The sequence below is a fragment of the Rhagoletis pomonella genome, unplaced genomic scaffold, assembly GCF_013731165.1.
Source record: "Rhagoletis pomonella isolate Grant_MI unplaced genomic scaffold, Rhpom_1.0 Rhpom_scaffold_00013, whole genome shotgun sequence".
NCBI classification, from domain to species: Eukaryota; Metazoa; Arthropoda; class Insecta; order Diptera; family Tephritidae; genus Rhagoletis; species Rhagoletis pomonella.
The window spans coordinates 4781621-4798471 of NW_023458567.1; the positions used below are offsets into that span (position 1 = coordinate 4781621).

General features: G+C 34.6%; 1 protein-coding gene across 2 annotated transcripts in view; it reads right to left on the reverse strand.

The window, feature by feature from the left end:
* Positions 1–16851, reverse strand: part of LOC118748553 (estradiol 17-beta-dehydrogenase 2) — a 40338-nt gene that overhangs the window by 22143 nt on the left and 1344 nt on the right. The gene's annotated exons all lie outside the window — the stretch shown is intronic.

The window sequence follows — 16851 nt, forward strand, 5'->3', positions numbered from 1 at the left end:
TTTTTTTCCTGGGTTAAATTAAGTAAATTACATATATTTGCATAGACATACTTAGTGCAGCATAAAACTCGTACGCACACAAACACTCACACAGTGTTACACCTGTCATTACGACACTTTATACCTAATTTTGGCTATAATTAATTGATGTTGAAATAATTACAAGTTTGGTGCTTAACATGAATGTGGTGGAAGTGAATGGCCAAATTCGATGGAGCTTAGCGGTAAGCTAAAGGCTAAATTAAAAAATAAATAAAATTCAACGAAGTAAAACTGTTTATTGCGTAAATTTATATGTATTAAAATATTCTGTTAGTAAGTAAAAACAAATTTTACAGCAAATCTAGTTTCAAATGTAGAAATCGGCTTGAAAAGTGCTATAAATTTCAAATCAAACAAAAAACGGCGAATCAAAAAACAAATAACTAACAGCTATAGCTGTTTACCAAATTGCGTGCGCATGCGTGGATTGCATTTTAGCAAATGTTTACCGCCATAACCTGTACACATTCGTACAACAGACATTTTGCATTTACTCAACACGCTTGTGATTTTTTCGTTGCGTTCATATGTACTGATTTACTTCTTTGTTTTTTGTTTTTTTTTTGTAAACACGCAAACAACCAAAAATAAAGGAAAATGACGCGCAAACACCACAAAAGTGCGCTATCATGCCTTTTACTGCTAACGTGGTCATACTACATACATATGTATGTATATGCGTATGTAAATCAAAATGTTTGCCTGATTGGCAATGACTAAAGTGCTATACTCTGGGTGCATACATAAATATGTTTGTATTTATTCGTATTCACCTGCTTGTCTAACGTCTGAGGCCTTTTTGGTGTCGAGCACGTAGTATTGGCTAACATTTGCATAAATGGCAGCTGCCACTAATAAAAAAAAAAATATAGTAAGTAAATAAAAAGAAAAAATTTACTTAAGTGCATACATACATATCTCTGCCGTTCAATTAAAGTAGCTTAAGTGACTTTAGAAGGTTTGACTTTGAATTAAAAAATAGTCAGTTTCCCTAGAAAATTTTTTATATTTTTTTAAACTTCTATTAAAAGGCCATCCTGAATTACACCTATGGCTAGTTAAACGTTAAATATTATTTGGGGCACGCAATAAAATGTTACTTTTTAAGGTAAAAGGGCCTATCCCGAGTTAGGCTACTTTAATTGAACGGCACAGATATGTTTGTATTTTTCTTTGGTATTTGATTTTTTACGCTTATGCTACTCTATTTGCATGCATACATCTCAAAAATAATGGCTTTGTTTGCTTGCCTCAAAAAGAGAAATTTCCTTGGCAGTACAGCCAAACAACAACAACTATGGTTTTTCAAATACAACATACATACCAGCTTTGTACGTGCTTTAATTTCGAAATTGTCGATCACATTGCATTCGTCTGCTATTCAGCAATGACATTTTTCTACTTGCATAAATACATGCATACACATATTACGTACGTATATTTGTCTGAGCTGTTCATTGATGAGGTGAAATTAAGTCGGATTTTTTCGAATTATCGACGAATCACAACTCTTATGCAGGTAATGAACCAACTTCATTAAAAATATAACTGAGTAGTATACATATATATAAGTAGAGTTTTCCAAGTTCATTGGGGGTTGCAAGCAAGGCAGCGTTCACCGCATTGGAGCATGCGCTTTTGGCGAGTTCAACGAACGACTGAAAAATGGCAGTTACTAAAGACTATTAGACTTTAGATTAGGACATATGTCCTTCAGATCTTTATGCAGAACACGAAGCCTAAAAATATGTAACTATGAGCAAAATGAATAAATGAATAAATTTGTATACATTTTGTTTGCAGTTATGTGGTAGATATTTTTAGGCTTCGTTTTCTGCATAAACATCCGCAATCGATTTATGATAAATTATCTAATTTCTATATAATTTATTGACAGATTTTACAAAGCGGAATAACTTGATTTCAGCTTGATTTGCTTATAATTTACGAACTATAATATTAACATGCTTTTAGTTTAAAAGAAGAAACGTTACCTGTTATGTTCTCAAAAGCCGAAATACTCTATTCGTCATAAACTTATGAACGCAGCACTAAGAAACATTTCAGCGTAAATCACAAAAGCACTCATAAGTAATGCCAGCTACTAAAGCAAATTTAGAAACAATTGAAGTATTCATTCCTCCATCAATTAACACAAATTTTTCGCTTATACACGCTAACTGAGAATGACAGCAATTGTCCATAAAGCACGCCATTATATCACAGCGCACACAGCTAACGCTTTAAACGTTACCATAGAACAATAGCCCACCTTCTTGCCAAAGTCAGCCGGAAAATGTGTTAAACATAAGACAATGCCTTGGACACAAATATACTTTTTTTCCAGAACGTTTATATGTACATATTTCAGTTGTATTGGATTTAGAGCTTTGGGGCAGCGCAGTCGACCTCATTTGCATTTGTCGCATTTAGGCAGCTGTCAAAATGAGGCGTTTCACCGCATAAAGCTAAGCTTTTAGGCAAATTTTCGAGCACAGATTAAAGCAAACGACAGATGGTGTGAAAATGGCATAAATTTTGGCATAAGTAATATGCTTAGGAAAAACAATAATATACATAATAATAACAGACGTAAGAAAAACGTCATTGACCGCGCGCGAATGCATTGTTTTGTTGGCGGCGTTGACAAATTTGCAATTTCAATCAGATAGCGCGCGGCGATTGCAACATCAAGCATATCCCATTGTTTTTAGGTTAGCGACGAATACAAAGAAAAAATAACAACCTTAGAAATACACTTGGAAGTGACTTCAATGCACTTGGAAGACGAATATACAACAAAAAAAACTTACATCTTCAAACACGCTATGTAATAAATATAAATGGCTCGCGACTTAAACGGAACTGAAAATTAAATGAAACGGCGTCACTTTCCGGTTATGCGATTGCGCAAACGACGCGACACTAGCATAAATATGCACATTTTCAAGAGCAGTGAACGCATTTCGCGCTGATCATGACATTAAATAGACAAACGGTGTAGCAACAAGCAACGTGAAATACGCAGAGGGAAAACAAATCAAATAAAAGAAATGAAAAGAAAAAAATTGTATTGTGAGAAGCAGCAGCAACAGCTAGTTGTAATAACAATAGCAGAATTGGAGACTCAAGCAAAAAGAAAAAAAAACGACTCACAAGAGACTGCGGCTGCTGTTGAAGAATTAGCGCTCCAACTAACAACGCGTTGACTGCTAAAGTTATGGCTTTTAATACAATTCATATTAAATAAATATTGTTTATGAAGTTGCTGTTAATTTACAGTATTTGCGCGCCGCTTATCGCCAGCATCTTAATTGCCGCCGATAAAAAACGCGCGATAAAAGCTGACAATCAGCTCATGCCACACGCACGAATGCCGCGCACTTCTACCAACTACGAGTATTTACATAGGCGGAGATAAGCAGCTTTTTCGAATTTCCATTCAGTGCCATGCCACTCACTAATTGTCTTCAATCAAATTATTACGGGTGGTGTTTCATTAGCCGGCAATGCATTGCGATTGTCAGTCAGCAAATAATATTTCACTGCAAAACTCAAGGTGAGGAAAACTCCGCGCAACAGCACAACAATGCAACAATATCTCGCACAACAAAAGGAAGTCATCTTGAATGCAATGCGAAAAAGCATTTTCAAGTTCAAAATACGGCATAAAAGACATAAAGACTTAAGCTGCGCATTCAGCAAATAAACACAACAAAAGCGCTTTAAAAATGTAAATTTTGTCTGCCCCACCGCATGCACTCAGCAACGAGCTGCTACGGCAATCATGCTTGGCGTGCGCGCTCTAAACGTTTGTTGCGTTCGCAATCCCAAATACACCTACACCTGAGGCGAGTGTTGCCTTACAATGCTGTTGTGCGCCACACTATGGAGCACGACACGACGCTATTCATGAAGCATAATGTATGCGCAGAAGTTCACTGCACTCGAAAATTTATGCGGTGACATTCGAGTAGGAGTTTTCGATTTTTGTATAATCTTCAAAGTGACTTCCATCGTGAGTACATTTTAAACGTTAATGAAAGCAATTCAGGTGGGAATAAACGAGAAGGCGGAAAGAACCTTTGCGATGCACAAAGCCAGCGATAGCTCTGTGGGATAGCGCCTACAGTGAATTGAAAACAAAATCTGAAAGTAAAAACAAGACTGATCAGCGCAGAATGATCGTTGCGCCACTGATGCCAATTGAAGCCATTTCATTTTCCACCTGGTGTTTCCATCGCAGACGAGGAATTCCTCTTTCTCTGTTACCAGCACCACGACCCGCATTTTAGAGCTGGGGTGTGTCTTTCCATTCGTACGAAATGGCTAAGCCAACGCGTTTAATACTTTCAGAGCTGGGGTGTGTCTGTCCATTCGTAAGAGGATGGTTCCCTGAGCAAGGCTGCTCGTAAGCGGGGAAAGCTTCTGGCTGTCATTTACCAGGGAGTGCCCAGATGTGATTGCTTTGCGAACGGTTCAAGCAGCTCAATACGTCCGGGTATCCACGTATCCTCTGAGGAGCGACCAAACACCCGTTTGGGAGAAAGCTAAAGTTCACAGGACGAAAATTCTCGCTTGCGCGGGGTTTGAGTTCCGCCATGTAAAAACCGCTCCCAAAGAAAATCACAAATACGGTCTAATTCAAACAAATTACCAATATAAAAAGGATCTCTATGCCAAGTGAGCGCCGATCAAATACAGCTTTAACTGTGTGCTGACATATAGATAATCTGTATCTAGCTTTGAAAGGCTCCACCCAAGAATATATTTTGGTAGTGACTTTGAAACTACAATGAAGGCCAGAGTGACTCAAAAGTTCGACATACATTTTTTCATGTCTAGTATTTCGTTCGCTTTGTGCGATTTATATTTCTCAACTAGCTTATGTAATAATTTGTTATAATGTGCTATATGGCTATTACGACATCCGTATGTTAGTCCCAAGGCTCAAGAAATGGAGTTACATAAAATTATAAGTACATAAGTTCTCCACGCGCTCAATGCAGAGCCCTTCTTAGCCAATTAGCCAACTTGAGCAATTGACATTTTTTGTACAAACAATGCCCATTGTCTGGTGCCGAGCCAAGTTGGGAAGCGTACGCTGCCTACATCGCGTGGCTACCCCCACACCTGCGTAGATTATTACGTTTTATGATTATTGTTAACACCGTTGCTGGGTCGCCAGATCCACGACTTGAATCCGCATAATTTTTAAATTTTGTGTCTGCAATTCATTGCCCATTATTGTGATTTTTTTGCAGAGTTGTTTGATTTTTTATTAGACAACAACATGAGATTTAATTTTCATGCTTTTGTATTTTAATAATAATTTAAGCGCGTCGGCGCCGGTTAAACGCGAACATCGCGTTCCCGCGTCGCTTACAGTGGGAATGTCTAGCAAATCTGCGGCTTTTAGTCTATTGTTGGCGGGCTGTTGAGATTTGACATTTTATGATGTTCGTTCGTATGTTATTTGGTTTATTGTCTGCAGCAGCTGAGTTGTTAGTTGTGTCTGCATTTCTTTTTAGTTTATTTTAATGTTTACTTCTTTTTTGTCTTCAATTTCTTTGTGTGTTTGCAGTTTGTTGACACTTTTGTGCATTGTTTCCTTGATTGTTGGACTTAATGACGTTACGCCGTGTTATATAATTAACTAATCATAAAAACATAAAAAATGTGTTGTTTTTAGTGTAACTTGCCTTGGGGAAATTGGGTTTGTTTTATTTTTGGTTTTTTTTGCATTTTTTAACTTAATTAAATCTAACGAATTTTTCCGTATTTTCGTAGGATTTCTTTTGTCAATAATTTTCAAAAACTTAATTAACCATTGATCATTAAGCGCCTGGGAGGGAGTTCATTAGCACACTTTCTAATAAACTATTACAAAATGAAATAAAAACGTAAAAGTAATTTTTTCGCTCTCTTTTGATCGACTTTTTAGCGCTGTTGTAAGCATTTAATGGAGTTTTGAATAAAAGCACAAAACAACGCATTTGCTTTAATGATAACTTCACCGAAGTTAAGGTTCGATAAATAGTAATTATCCAAATTGGGATGGGCGTGGATTGAAAAAAATTAGCAAAGTATACAAAGATGAAGTAAGTTAATAAATAGGTGGCAAACTAGTACTACAAAATATTTTGATTTACAACTAAGGATTCAAAGGATAAGGGACAACCTTTTCAATGATATTTCCTCCTAATGGTAGGTAGCGCAGGAAGGAATGCACATCTTCTTCTGGTTTGGTTTTAGCCGCTTATCTTCCATCCCTAAATTGGCGCGTTAAGCGCCAAGGAACTGCCAAAAATTCTCATGTCCATACAACTTGTATGAAGCATCCCACAATAACGCAGCGCTAGCGCCGAGCAATTGGAATTTTCATTTTTGACAGGTCATTATATGTTGAAGTTGGATGCAGAAGACGGAAAGACAGAGAAAGGACAAAAAAGTGGAAGAGGAAACGAAATACTACTTTAGGGAGGCTTGTTCAAAATTTGTGTATACTAACGACTCCAAGATTTAAAATAGAACTGGAGTTGCTGGCATCTGGAGGCTAACTCAGGATGCTTTTACGCTTAAGGTACAATAATAACGGGTTTTTAATCGTAGATATTGGCACCTCGATACTAAAAGTAGTGGACTAGATATATGGCGATTCTGCAGTGACACTCCAGCAGCACTAGAGGCCTTTGACACCACTTATACCTCTTCAATGGTGATCTGTTCTCTAGACCTACCACCAAGCCTGCATGCTTTTCAAAATTTCTAGCCCTTTCGCGGTCTGCAAGCACCTCGTAGCCAGATAAACACCACATGATTCGAGTACCTTTAACTCCATTCTTTCTTATGTGAAATCCCAAGTGGGTGCAATTATGAAAAGCGGGAACCTCCGTCAAAAGTAAGTTTAGATAAATAACCAATGTCAAAAATTTCTGGAACCTTGATAAAAATTAAGACTCATTACGTTCATTCAATGCCACGGAACTGCATCAGTTGGAACTATAATCTCGTTAGAAATATTAAGGACAATTTTTGATAGCATGCCATTTGTAAACTTAAAAAAATTATGTGTGTGTATATGCACCTCTTACCCTATGTGGCGTGGAACTTTATCATATGGAAAGGATTGTCCCATAAATTCATATCGTCTTAGTAGTATACGTATCGTTTTTCTAGATAAGGATTTCGATGGTATAATACTGTAAGACTTTACGCTTTCGGAACACAACACAAACACAGATCAATTCAATAAATCAGTTGTCTTCTTCGTCTCTGCGCTAGGGGTAAGATTTCCCTATAATTTCATATCCTCAATATTTGATTTGACACCTCCTGCAAATCTACATTGATTCTGTTTTAAAAGCATGGTGTAGAGAAATTTGCATCTTCGAAAGAGGATTCAAGCTTGGCTACTATCTTGCGCCATTTGAACAGATCGATGCTGTTTCCGAGGCCAACATTACCACCAATTATCTTATTTTCACATTTTTTCTTTTTATTTCTTTTATTCATACACGTTTACGCACACCACCTTATCCTGATCGCAAGTAATCACAATGCGTTTCTGTCAATTGCCAAGATATTTCAAGCGACACAAGAATTTGGGTCAACTTGCAATTGTCAGTCCGCATGCAAAGTCGCCAGCGCCACGTACAAATTCAACGCACAACACCCACGCCACCTACACCGCCACTGGCAATAACACAACAATTGAATTCTTACCATGTTGGCTATTTGCAGTAATTTCAATAGCTATTTGCACAATAAATGTTGCCAACAATTGAAATAAAAGAAAAAATACCAAAACAAACGACACTTTGTAATTGCAAGCACATTTTCTTTATATGCATATGTCGTATTTTGCCTGCAGCTGACAACTGGCAAAATGTCAGCAGGCTTGCATTGTGTGTTAGTGTTGTGAAATGTTAAGAAAAGGTAATATTACACAGCGCTGCATTTTATTTGTTTTATTGCTGAAAAATGAATATTGCGAGTTGTAAGCGTACATATGTATTTAAATATTTATACATATATCTACATATGTATGTATGCAGGTAATTACAGCTCGTACCAATCAATCTAATTGCCTTCGCTACTTTATGGCATTTTTCTAAAGTTATTTATTGTACCTACAGCGTGTAGCAATGTTTCGTGTGTCACAGCAAGCGGCTCGACAGCCAGTCAACAATTGGCAATCTTTAGTTATGCGCAATTGTAGCTGCAATTTATTGGTAGCTGTGTGTGGCAGCATGGCAGCAGCAGCAGCTGTTCACGTTCGATGGGCTTTGTTGAGTCAACATGTTGCGAAGGAGCCGCAAATACATATGTATGTACATACATATGCGACTGAACAAATGTTAGTAAATTTTTGCTGTGAAATTTGCTAGACTTGTTTGTAAATTTGTACGCGAACCCCAGCGCGATTACTCCCGCTACCAACCAGTATTGTTTAGCGAAAATTTTTGGCGCGTCACGTCGATGTTTATTCAATGAAATTGAAAAGCGTTCGCACCAAACCAGTAAAAATATAGAGAACTTGCAAAAGAAAGTCAATCTGTTGTGCGTTTGTCTTTTATTTTACAGCAAACGAGGAAGAAAGTGAAAGATGCGCTCACGAGTTACGTTGTACTTAGAAATCTAAGCAAGCGTTGAGTCGCAGCGAGGGCACAACAGCCGTCGACTCTCAATTGCGCTTAAGTGGAATTGATTGCTACAATTTTCATTGGGAAGAGCCACTGATCGATATTTGCAACGAACAACGGCACAAAAGATAACAGTTAAGTACGCGTACTAAAGCAAAAGTGGTAAACGAATAACGGTATTGCGCTCAGATGCATTGCAGTTGTAAAAAAACAAAACTGAAACTGTAATGCATTATTTTGCTACTTTTTTTTATGCATTATAGCTAATTTATTTTTGCAATAATAAGTAAACAAATACACAAACACAAAATAAATTGCTAACTCAAACGAAATCGAATCGCAATGAGTCGAAAGTGGAACAATTTTCAGTGTTGAATGGTGCGTGGCGATTCACGTGTGTAACGGCACTGGCGGCGGCAGCAATAAAAACTATAAGCAACAAATACTTTTAGTAAAATACAACAACAAAAAAACGCTAAGACTTTGCAAGCAATTAAAGAAATATTAATTGCAGTAAAATTTTTGTTTAGCTTCACTGCACTTGCAACATTCAAAAAAAAAAAAATGCTGTTAGCTGTTGCCAGTTGGAGAAGCTGTATGCCCGCAGGCTGCAACCTGCACTGCCAGCAGCTAACTGTACATAAATTGCGCGCTTTCCATCGTAAAATTGTCGTAAAAAATTTGCTGTAATTTGTAAAAAAAAACTAATTGGAATGCAAGTCAATTGATTTTCATGTTTTTCGTTTCGAAAATGTTGTTAGCAAAAAAATTTGCGATTTTAAATGCCTCAGTCGGATTTCGTGTCGAAAGGTGTTAAAAAGAGAAATCTCAAGCGCTAAATGCTGGTGGCTATTTAGGTATGCAGACATTTACAAACGTATTTTACGAGTACATCTCTATATAAAAGCGAAATAAAAGAAATAAAAAGAAAAAATATGGTACTTTGTCCGAAAAAAAGACTCCTGCGGAGAAGCAAAGAAAAGCAGTCGGTTGCTGTTCAATGAAAATCGACGAGAAGTATAGTTTAGGAATCAAAAAATTAAAACGAATAAAAGACGTAAAGAGGGCGGCCGTTGTGGCTGAGTGGTTAGAGGCGCGTACGACTGCACTGTAGGGCCTAGGTTCGATACCTGGTTCGGGCTACATCTACATATATTATAATATACATCTTTTGTTATAAAAAAGCGGTCGCGCCTCGGCTGTCAATCTCAAACCTCTGAGTGTACTTCAGCCATAAAAAGCTTCTCATAAAAGCCATTTGCCGTTCAGAGGCGGTGTAAAACTGTAGGTCCCTCCATTTGTGTAACAATATTTTGGTGCTTACACTTTTGCTAAGTATTTGGCCGAGCGTCTTCTTCGGTTTGTGGTGTGCGCCTTTTCTATTCGAGGCCAAATTTTAAGTGGAGTACACTACCAATGTTTCCCCGCGTGAATGCTATATAAAACCGATTAGTGATGCCAAAGGCTGATAAAATCCTTCGCTATGTGGAAAATAACCAGTAAAGGAGACTGTTTTTCATTTTAGTCTCCCAAAGAATGAAAAAAATCGACCTCACTGGTCTAAAGTCATTTAGCCGGCCATATTGCGAGTGAAGAAAGCATTAACTCTGGATAAAGTGTACAATGCTTTCTGAGTACCTTTAAAGGGCGAAGAAGCGACTTATTTTATAGAAAACCCGCTGTTAAAATATGCTTTATAGTTAGAAGGTTTGTCGGGACGTATGAGTAAAATGCATAAAGGAACAGCAGTCACCTGAGTGTCTTTAAATATATATTTAATAGAAAGCGGTGATTTTTATGGAAAACAAAACGTCAAGAAAGGTTGTCGGCTGAGATACCCGCGATAAGCGATACAAGATGTAGGATATTAGCCCATATGATCTGATTAAGTAATTGAGATGTGATGTGGTGTTAAATATGTGATGATGTAATGTGCTCTATACATTGAAAAGTGTTTTTGTGCAGTGGCTGCAGGGCTCGGCACTTCGAAAATACATCCGATTTGGCATTAGATATCCACTTTTTGAAGTAATTGAAAGAGATGAGGGCACAAAGCGATGCGATGAGATGTGGAGATGTGATTTGATTACATATGTAGGAAATAAAATTATAGTTTAAAAAACTAAAACCTCCCTATTATAATTGCCATTCGTACTGTCATCAGGTATGTAACTTGAGAATAGAAGTCGCTGCATCTATTAGGCGCATCAATGTTACATAGTTACATCCCGAGCTAATAAAAGGAAGGTAAAAAGGGTTCGTCAGAACGTATGAGTAACATATTGTCCTTTCACGAGTTAGAAATTGTAGTTGTGTTTAATGAAACCGAAAAAAGTGGAGAGCAGCTCAAGTTAGAGCAGGATCGAGCAGCTGCCAAAAAGCAATAGATCAAGTTGGAGCAACTCTAATCAGAAATCTCATGAAACACTTTTCAGGCAGAAGTTCTCAAAACAGTTGCTTGCTCTAAGTTACTGCATCAAAAAAGCTGGTACAGAAAATCGTGCTCTAGTTCCACTTAGCGCAGAATCATGAAACAAAAAGTAGAGTAAGTTAGAGCAAGAAAAATCCTCATGAAACACAATTTTATGAGATATCTTAACCTGGCGTCACCTAGAGCAGCTCATTAAACACAACTATTGTATCGAGTTTCGATAACGGAAATAGTGGCCTCCAAAGCGACTAACTAAAAGGAATCTGGAGAAACGGAATTTAAAAGAAATAATGTAGTAAGTAGAAAGACATCTGGCGTGACAATGATGTATATACATATATGTATGATATATTTTAAAATATACATAAATAATTATTACCAATTTTTCTTATTCTCGTAACCAGCTTTAAACGCACTAACACTGGAAATAAAAACATTTAAAAAAAATATCTCTAAACAACTTTAATAATTTTTTGCTTTATTTTCTCGTTCGCAACTAATTTTCACAGCAACTAAATTCTGTGCATGCATAAAAAATGCGCAAACTGCTAATAAAATATTCTATTAAAACCTGCAACATTAGCAATTTAGATGAGTAGCAAGCTAGTTGCTTGGCTGTTAAATTTAAAAGAAAAGCAAAAGCGGTGACGCCGAACAGACGCAAGCTTGTTTGGAATTCAAATTTTTATAAGCTAGACAGGGTTAGGCCCAACTTCTTTTCTTATATTTCCGCTATATGGAAATAATATTCAAAAATAAGTTTTTTCTGAGAAAAGAAAAATTTTGTTGATTGAAGCGTGACTTGAATCAACTAATTTTTAACTCGCAGCTGATCTGTCAGGAGTAAATACAGTCACCCTGGGTCAGGTCTACTTTTTTTTTTTGATGTTTAAAATCCGGTTTTCTTTTCCCTTCTTTTATTTTCGTATCTACAATTTTGTTTGTGAAGGGAACTTGCAGTTTCTGTGCCAAGCATTGAATAAGCCTAGATAATCACACTTGCCAGCAACAGTCGCTGGGACTTTATTATATGTATTATTTTTACTACTCAAACTTGTTTGACGTTGAAGTAGTGTCTGCGACAGGTTCATTTATATTTCAAGACGAACCACTTTGCAAAAAAAGTTAGCTTTAGCGACAGCGAAAACGCAAAAATAATTTAATTTGCTAAAAATCACAGAAAAAATTCGAGAATAAAATTAAATGCTCATTTGTATGCTAGAAAAATTACAAATAAAAAATGGAAAATAAGAAAATAAAAATAACTTTTTTTTTGGTGCGCCAACTGGTAATTTCAACGCTTTTTCTGCATATGTAAAAATGCTCAAGAAACTTCAATTCTCACTGATGCAAATATGTATGTACTACATATGTATGTATGTAAGTAATATCAACATGCGTGTATCTTCATTGAACTTCACATTCTTTGGTTTATTGTTCATTTTTTTCTTCTGTTTTAAGGTGTGTCTCCAATCTTGTTTAGTTGGCGTTTTCCCTTCACAATTGCGCGTATCTGTCCCACTCTGTGGCTTCGCATAACAAATATGTGCTTATAGATTTCAAAATCACGTCAAGTCGTACCTCACAAATGCCATTGGAGATGACAGCATGCTGTACTTAAGTATATATAAAATACGTAAATATGTATGTACATATATATTTATACAAAAAAATAAATGTCGGTATGCGAAGGCAGAAAGTGGTAAATGTACATATTTATGTACATATGAATGTGTGCACAAATATTACAACTTGAAATAATCGCTTACAAAGCAGTTAAAGACGCCATTTGTGGGTGTTCTAATGCTAAAAAATAGCTGGTAATTAGTCGTAGCATTTGCTATTGTTTTTTAACCACGCAAAACATTTTTGAGTAGTGATAACTCATTATTATGCCTAAATTATTTAAAAAAATTACACATTTTTTAGGTAAAACTTTGACTAATTAAATAAAAGTTTTTAGAAAAGTAATTTAAGAAACATTTTTTTTTATATTTATATAAACGAAAATCTTTAAAACTTTTCTAAAAGTTCTTGAACTAAAAACAGTCAACATTTTCTTGCATTAAAACTTTTTTTAATTTAATATTCTTAACTTAAGTGTATTAATTTAAAAACATTAAAAGAATGTACAGAAAAATTTTAAATTCAAAAAAAAACCTTAAAATAAAAAAAAAATATTTCAATTCTTAAATTTTAGAAAATTTTCAATAAAATATACTTAAATTACCAAAAATCTTCTCACTTATTGATATTATAACATGTGACCAAAATTTGTTTGCCTTTGTTACACCTTCAAGAAAACTAATTTTATACAAATTTAATTTTTATATTAATTGAATACAGTTTGAAAAACGTAAGCTAAAAATTCTAAACTAGAAATAAGCGTTTTCTTTCCAACAAAATTCCTTAACAAGTTTCCTCTTAAAAATGTTTCTAAAAATCAATTTTATGTACTATAGGGCACAACTTTTGCGAAACCTTGTTTTCACTTAAGAAAATTAATATATGTACTTAATCTTGAAAAAAAAAAAATATTAACAAATAATTCGCATCTATATGTCCAAGTACTTCAAAATTTTTATGCAAGAAATCTTCCGACATTTTTTTTTTTTAATTTTCTTTTTGATGCAGAAATGCATCTAGAGCTCTTGAAATATTTCTGCATAAAAAATAAAGTTTTAAAAAAAAATTTCGCTTACGTTATTACGTTTTATTTATTACGGTAGTGTTAGAAATTTTTAAAATTAAAATCAATAAAATTAAAAAAAATCCTTTTCAAATTTAAAAAAATGGAAAAGAATTCAACACGAGTACTAATTAACGCTTTAGTTGTTGACTACTCATTTTTTTCAGCACTTTTTCTTAACAAAATCTTATTCTCCTAATTTTTACTTTAATATGCTGATGTTCAATCACACTGCATATTTTTTTCTTTAACAAATATTCCCAAGATTCAACTTATGTACAAAATTGCATAATTGTTGCGCGGCCTGAAATATTCGCTTGAGAACGTTATAAGCGTTTGTTTGCTTGCACTTAATTTTATTTTTATTAAATCGCAGATGATCTCATTTCAAAGGAAGTGGGTATGTACATATGTATGTATGTATAATATTCATTTGATTGTTTTGCTTGGCTGTTATTTAAAGTTAATTGGTCTCTCTCATTACAATTACAAGCAATGGAATAATGAGTGCATACGTAGACACTACCGATGTGTAAACATGCATACATACTTATTCACGTATAGTACATACATACATACTTGTAGACACTAAATGCAGCGGCTGACAAGAAAACCCGCATAGTTCAAACCACATTTGGCGACTTCAACCAAAAAGTAACTATGTATGTATGTATACATATACATATTTATATGTTGTACATATTCATGTACATACATACTTACAAATACATATCGCTCATTTTCTTCAATAGTATCATAACTAAAAAAACAAACTCGAGAAAAACGGCTGTAAAGTTTACATAAACTCCCATAGTAAAAATGAATAGGTACATATTTTGTTCTAGCGAGATACTGATTGATAATCGACAAAGGTATTGAGTTTTTACACAACATAGAAGACGAGGTGGCGGTAATTTATGCGTCCCTAACTCAATATTTGTATTTTTCGGATGACGGCACTATTGAAGTAAATGAGCGAAATTTAAGCTTACATAAATTGAGTTATTTTGCTTACAAACAAGTTATTGAATGATTTGTTTATAAATACTAATCAATTACGGCTCATAATATAAATAAATTATTAACTCGACCGCGAATAAGCAGGCAATTAAGTTCATATACATATTGACATGCATACATAGTACATATCGCACACCGTCTTCAAAAGAGTCACAACTCAAAATTTTACATTCTTGAAATTATGCGCAAAGAATGTACACAGAGCTTATATTTACCTTTCAGCAAAAGCGGGAGCAAATTTTTGTTATAATATGTTTAAAAAACCTAAGGTAAAGTCTCGCCTTGCCCATATGATTAGCTTGTGCTACGACGAAATAGTTTTTCGCAATTTCTGAAGAATGTATTATTTTGAGTTGTGACTCTTTTGAAGACGGTGTGCGATATGTATATACATATGAGCATTTTATTCAAGGCTACTTATTAATCATACAAATATCTATTGAGAATGCTTTTGTAATACATACTAGCAAATACCCGGCGTGCTTCATTGCGCCTTAAAAGTAGTTTTGTGTGGTTACTCCCTCCCAAAACTCGTATGGCCTCATTCATAGAAATAAAATAGATTTAAAGAGCTTTATGAAGTGAGATTTTTAAACAAATTTTAGATTTATGAAGCATTTTTTATTTTTTATGAATCAGGGTCTTAGTTAATACATATACTTTCGAAGGTATTGAGATAGTAGGTAAAGTATCGACTTTTTCTTGGAAATTTAATTTATAATCTTATAACTTGAGTATACATATAACGCATTCTCTTCAAAGTTATATTAATTAAATATTTACCTTATCTTATCAATTTAACTTGATTTAAATTTTTCAAATAGGTGGCAACCCGCTTCAAAAATATTTTTGACAGTAAACTTTGTTAAAGCACTTTAGTTTGATACCTATATTGTATCTAATATTTCGTTTTTTTATCCATTTTATTGAATAAAATTATTCAAACAGGTGGCAACCCTCCTTAAATTTTGTTTTGCCGTAGTAAACGTTTTTAAACCCCTTTAGTTTGATACCCATATTGCAATATTGAATTTATCTTATCAATTAAATTAAAATAAAATTTGCAAACAGATGGCAACCTTCCAAACTGCAGTATTTGCTTTATCTTATCAATTTATTTAAACTGCAATTTTCAAACAGGTAGCAACTCTCTAATAATCTTTTTTTTTCTTCATTTTAAGTTAGACCAATAGCAATACTTCAGTGAAAACGGCACTCAATTCCATGTATTGGTTTTTTAGTGATGCGCGTACAAATACACAGACAGAAAAAAATTATAAAAATTTTTGATTTGGTTTCTGCTGCTCTAATAAAGACCACTCATATTAACTTTTCTTTGATATCTATAATTAACAGACAGCGGGCTGTTAGGTCAATTTTATTAGAAACCGATTACAACTTAAACAAATCATGTATGCAAAGTTTTTTTAAGCTGAGTAAAAGCTCTATCTCGTCGTTGCTGCTGCAAGTAAACCAGCCTATTCGGTGAAAGCTTGTATTCGCATTGAAAGCTTTTAGCAGAAAATCGCCTGCACCTGGCATTAATATACAGTAAAACCCGCTTAAGTACCTCACGAAAAATGTCAGCTTTTTGAGGTACTTAAGCGAACATAATTACTGATGTAGTTACATCTTCTCGTTAACTTACATAAATACTTGATTAACAACACTTAATGAAGTATGCATAGTTTAAAACCAAAATCGTTATTTAAACACACAAACAAGTAAAGAGAAACTTTATTAAAGAAAATATATAGTGCAATGGTGTGTAATTTTGTACCAAATTCAAAATGATATTGTTTGCCACTTATGTTTATTTATTAATTTTTGAGATTTCCCCTAACAAATACCTTACACACCTAAGCTTAAGATTTTGTAGAACACTTAAAAAAAAGACTCATCATAATTTTAAACTTTTTTCTCAGAAGTGTTTTAAGTGGGTACTTAAGCGGGTTTCACTGTAAAACAAAAACAGGTATTGAAATAGTCACGATTAAAAATATATACCACTAGCGAGGCTTTTT